The sequence below is a fragment of the Anguilla rostrata genome, chromosome 5, assembly GCF_018555375.3.
Source record: "Anguilla rostrata isolate EN2019 chromosome 5, ASM1855537v3, whole genome shotgun sequence".
Classification (NCBI taxonomy): Eukaryota; Metazoa; Chordata; class Actinopteri; order Anguilliformes; family Anguillidae; genus Anguilla; species Anguilla rostrata.
In genome coordinates, this window is record NC_057937.1 from 33,338,415 (window position 1) to 33,344,486 (window position 6,072).

Here is a 6,072-nt window from a genome sequence, read left to right on the forward strand (position 1 = left end):
ATAATGTTAGTTCTGAATAATCATAACGTTAGGCTATTGTTAGATATACATTTCAAGACAAGTTATACATACATTATGGTAGGCTTACTAGGCTACAAGTTGGGTAAATTATGGTCGCTAGCAGGTGGATAGTCAGCCTATAAATTATGGTAAGCTAGCTAATAGTCTAGTAGATGAACGTTTACATCGCTAGCAACAAGGATTTCTCCCGACATTTCAATCACGAAGATCAGCTGATGAACGCATCTCCGTTCTGTGAAGCCAACAGCAACAAGCAACTGGTTAAATGCAGAAACAGTTTATCAATGTCAAAAATAAACTTAACGTTAGTTCTAGTCAGCTATAAATATTTACAGTAGTTCATAGGTTGGTTATCTAGCAACTCGCCTGCTGATGTATTTTTTTTAACCTGCATACCTTCCTAATAACAGCTATAGTTATGTAAACATTCCAGCTATAGTTGGTTGATTAGTTGACTTGTTGATTTCATTGACCGTCTGTTTACGTTACCATGTGTCAGAGCGCTATCCATGGTTTCTCCCTGACCTCTCTAATTTCCCAATACAATAGCCTAAGTAACTCATTCGACTGTAAAATCCAACACATTGTTAGTAATATATGACAATCTGACAATTGTTCGGCAAGGTTGTATATCGGCCAGGAAATCTGAAGCCATTTTACAAGGCCAGGTGCACCCCAGTGTTCCCTTATGATATCCCCGTGCCAAGATGAAAATGCTCCCATGCACGCTACTAAACAAATTCAAGAGAGTTTTCTAGAACACCAGGATGATGTCAAATGACGTCTGTGGCTTCTGCAATCACCTGATGTAAGCACCATTGAACCTTTATGGGAAGTAATAGGAAGCACAGTGTTTAGTAGATGTCCACTTCCTTCATCCCTCGGGGAACTTGAGGCTTTCCTTCTTGAGGAATTGGTGAATATTACATTACATTACATTATAGGCATTTAGCAGACGCTCTTATCCAGAGCGACGTACAACAAGTGCATAGGTTTCATGATGTAGAGGCGCAAAAGAAACACTAGAGTGAAGTAAGGATCGTAGTGCCAGAAGTGACCACATCGATCAGGACTCCAACCCTGTAGAGTAAGCTTGTTCTGCAAGCAAGAATCCTACCAAGTACAAACTAGCACTGGAATCACACCTAATCATACAAAAACAATCCTGCCAGATACACTAACAGAATCAAATTATCCTAGCTAGGTACAATGAGCTGAACTATAGGCTAGGGAGGGGTGGGGAGAGGTGCAGCCTGAAGAGATGAGTCTTCAGTCTGCGTTTGAAAGTGGTGAGATTCTCTGCTGTTCTGACCATCACGGGAGGTCATTCCACCAGCGAGGGGCCAGGACAGACAGCAGACGGGAGCGGGAAGTGCAGACGCGAAGAGGGGGAGGTGCCAAGCGTCCAGAGGTGGCAGAACGGAGAGGTCTGGCTGGTGTGTAGGGTCTGATGATCCTCTGAATGTACCCTGGTGCTGACCCCTTAGCTGCCTGGTATGCAAGCACCAAGGACTTAAATTTGATGCGAGCCATAACAGGCAGCCAGTGGAGGTCAGTGAGCAGGGGGGTGACATGGGAATGTCTGGGGAGGTTGTAGACCAGACGCGCTGCAGCATTCTGGATGAGCTGCAGGGGTCTGACGGCGGATGCTGGCAGACCAGCCAGTAGCGAGTTGCAGTAGTCCAAGCGGGACAGGACCATCGCTTGAACCAGGAGCTGGGTTGCGTAGGTGGTGAGGAAGGGGCGGATTCTCCGGATGTTGTACAGGAAGAACCTGCACGTTCGACTCACCGCCGTGATTTTCTGGGAGAGGGACAGTCTGTTGTCCATCACCACTCCAAGGTTTTTTGCGGTGGGTGATGATGACACCACAGTGTCCCCCAGGGAAATAGAAAAGTCAAGAAGGTTAGAGGATGGAGCAGGGATGAAGATCATCTCCGTCTTGCCTGGGTTCAGCTTAAGATGGTGGTTATCCATCCATCTCTGGATGTCCCTCAGGCAGGTAGAGATGCGAGCAGAGACCTGAGTGTCAGAGGGCGGGAAGGAGAGAAAGAGTTGGGTGTCATCGGCATAACAATGATAGGACAACCCATGGGCAGAGATTACAGGACCAAGAGATTGGGTGTACAGGGAGAATAGGAGGGGACCAAGGACAGAGCCCTGGGGAACTCCTGTGGCAAGGGGGCGAGGTGCTGATACTGCACCAGCCCAGGCGACTTGGAAGGAGCGACCGGAGAGGTAGGACTCAATCCAGTCAAGTGCTGTGCCACAGATCCCCATAGCTGCCAGGGAGGACAGGAGGATGGGATGGTTGACGGTGTCAAAGGCAGCAGAAAGGTCTAGGAGGATCAGGACAGATGAATGGGAGGCTGCTTGTGCGGCGTGAAGCGACTCATTGACCGAGAGGAGTGCGGTCTCTGTCGAGTGGCCAGGTCTGAAGCCAGACTGGTAGGGGTCTAGGAGGTTGTTCAGGGAGAGAAAAGAGGAGAGTTGATTAGAAGCAGCTCGTTCAATTGTTTTGGATGAATATCCCACAACATACAGTTCAGAACTTATATGACAGCTTTCAAAGAAGTCCTGAAGCTTTTCTGAAGGCCGAGGATGGCCCTACACCTTATTAATCATTAGTGATATTCGCTAGTAACTAAGGTTGTCGTGATATCAAAATTTGGGTTTTGATATAATACCAAGTTTAATGTCACAATACTCAAATCCAAAATAATACTCTTTTAGTTAAAGTAAAAAATTCTAATTCAATACGCTTTCAAATTCAGTTCTCCAAGGCACAAGTAACCAGCTGGCACTTACTTCACCCTATGATACACCAGTTGAGGTGTATAGTCATTGGGCTGGATGGCTGAATCACATAAGCAGCTGGCCTGAAGTTACTCAAGTGACCAGAGGAGTCGCTCTTTCACAACAAGCACAGGAAAAACTGTAGACTCAAACCCTCCCTCCCTGGCTGCCAGCCTCAGGCAATGCTAACACACGCTACCATTTTAGTTAATCAGGTCTAAGAAAACACATGCTTAATAGCTCCTGGTATGATACATTCTATTTTAAAGAATTCAGTGAACTTTGAAGGGAATGCTAATGAAGAAGGTGAAAAAGAGCACTCTAAAAATACTTTCGGCCATGGTCCATTTGAAAAAGCAAAACAGAACAGAGACACTTATTTATGATGTAAGCTCTTTTGGGAGGAATGCATAACATCATAAAGGGTATTGTCATAATCGGTTTGATTGTTTAACAGGAAGTAGATATTCTGTTTAATGCCTATTTAATTTAACACTTTCTCAGTGTTCAAGGTTTGTAATAAACAAGTATGTCAAAGTGCCAGTTCAACATATTATTATTATGTTTAAAAAACCTTAAAATCATATGGTTCTATTCCTGTCATCACTTGCTTGTTCTTGTGTCTGACATCTGTAGGCATGAGACAATAATGGACGATCATTGATGCAAACACACTTTTGCTGCTAAAGGCCTTCCAAACTTGAGTCACAGCAGAGTGCCAGGGTGTGAGAGAGCGCTCGCTGGAGCACGCTTATTAGCAAGATGATTTACAGCCCAACTGAATTGATATCCCATCCCAGTGCCATTTTAAAGAGATAAAGACCCATTCTATAGCCTTCCCAGAAGGCTCTCCCAGTGAACCCTCTCTTATAAGTGACGCTACTTAATGGCTGAAGTGGTCAAATGCAGCCAATACCTGAATCAGTCAAACCTGCTGTCCGTTTTAGGAAACACAGGCTCAATTTCATGCTTGGTAACTAATTTGCTGGTCATGTCAGAGGAGCCATCTGGATGCAAGGATGACAAGTATCTCTAACCTGTCTGCCTACTTCACCTGGGGACTGTAACAGTAAACTGAGGTCTTAGAGGTTAAATCATCTGAATGACCTCTCTTGGCACTAGCGGTGGGCAGTTGGGTGGGGGAGGTGGGGTCCAAGGCAAGCTAGGCAAGGGTTATCCCCACATTTTGCACCCCTTCTTCTTCTTCTTCTTCTTCTTCTTCTTATTATTATTATTATTATCCATCCAATGTTGCTTCATGCATTTAGGAGTTTTATTTATTGGAAGCTCCACTCATCCATCCATTTTGTAAACTGCTTACCCCCGATCAGGGTCGGCCGGGGGGAGTGGGGCTGTTACCTATCACAGCAGACATTGGCTGAAAGGCAGGAATGCACCCTGGACAGGTCACAATTTCATTGAAGATCCTGCACTCCATTCACTCACACTTTCATACACCATGGACAATTTAGACTCTCCAAATAATCTGACATGTATGTCTATGGACTGTGGGAGGAAACTGGAGTAGCCAGAGGAAATTCACACGGACATGGGGAGAACATTATTATTATTATTATTATTATTATTATTATTATTATTAGCATCATACAATGTGATGTTATTCAAGTCAATGGCTCTGTCCAATTTAGGCTAGAAGCAGAGACGGAACTGTGCAAACTTCATTGTTCACGCTCGCCGCACTTCAGGTTTACTGAGACCTGATTTATTAGCCTGTCAAAGGAAGCATTGTTCAAGGAGGCAATCAAAAATCACTTACCTAGCTAAACTAAAATCGGCGCCTTTTCAGGGGCTAATTTGTAAAAGTCCCACAGAGAAAGCCGGCAGAGTGTTTGATAAGGCATAAAATGATGATTAATGAATTTATTGCCCCACCGCTCACCAAACAGTGGTAGCGTATCTCTCTTCTTTAGGGTCATTGTCCTGTGCTGTTGTGCCGGTTCTCCAAAGCGCATTCAATGGGGTCTCACTCCCTCTTTGCTTTCAACCTGCCGCCCTGGCATGTATGTGAATGCAACCATGATTACATTGGGAGGGCGAGGAGACAAAAGACAGTTTAATAAGCACTTAAAAGAGTAAGATTATTTCAGGGTTAGGTCCTCTTAGCTTTCACCCTCTGACCACTTTGACCACAGGGTTGGGGGTGGGGAGGGCAGTAACTAGATACTCACCCCGCCCTCCTCTAGGTCTACTCCTCCTCCTCTTGTTCCTCCCCCTTAAAAAAGGCAGTGAACCTCAAACACCTATGAATTAATTAAAAACAACATGTACACAAACCATCAAGGAGATAAATGCCATGTTGCGGGACAGAAGCAGGCCCGGCGTACAAACGGGCTATTATTCCATTTGCTAAATCATGATTAACGACTAGCTGAAGAAGAAAAAAAAAAAGAATCAAAGCACCCCTGACGGGGTGAAAAGCAGTTCTGCATATTTGATTAACGCACCCCCCCCCCCTCCCCAACACCACCCCCACCCCTCCCCTCATCTCCCATAGGCCTTTTGCCCCGCGCATCTTGGCCGATCATTGTTTGGATGTTTACACTTGATTACGTTCTGGGGTTTTTTTTTTTTTTTTCGCCCCGCTGCTGTTTGTGTAGCGGGGCTTGATTGAGCCATTACTTGTTCTGCATCGTTGGAGCCCAGAGAAAGCGCTTCTCGTGGGCTCGCCCCTTCGGGCCGCCCCTGCCCCCGGGTTTGTCTTTCGCAAGTTCATTAGGTTCGTGGTTGAAGCGACGTCCACGGGCCGAGCTGAATAAATAACTGCTTAGTACATTGGATGGAATGTGTTCTGCGTTGGATAATAAGTATGCCAGAGAGCTAAGAGCCCAACAAAGCTTTCAGTAACAAGCACACTTTGCCAACATGTGTAGTTTTTTCACTGATAACATTATATACAAGTATATTATGTAATTGAAATCAATGTCTCTCTCTCCCTCTCTCTGTCTCTCTATATATTTAAATATGTATGCATTCACGTGAGTACGTATAGGTATTATGACAAAATTAAATCATGAATTAATTAACAAATCAGTTCATTGAAATACCAAACAAAGAAGTCAATCTACCTTTACAAATGTGTTACAAGTTGGGTGCGATTGTTTAAGCATAGATCCCCAGAGGGAAGAATAATGTGTCAAGTGAGATGATGCTTTTACAGTCGACATCATGCGAATAAATTAGACTATGGCTATGGTACGGTTAAATTTATGGTTAAATCAGCACTTTAACCTCATA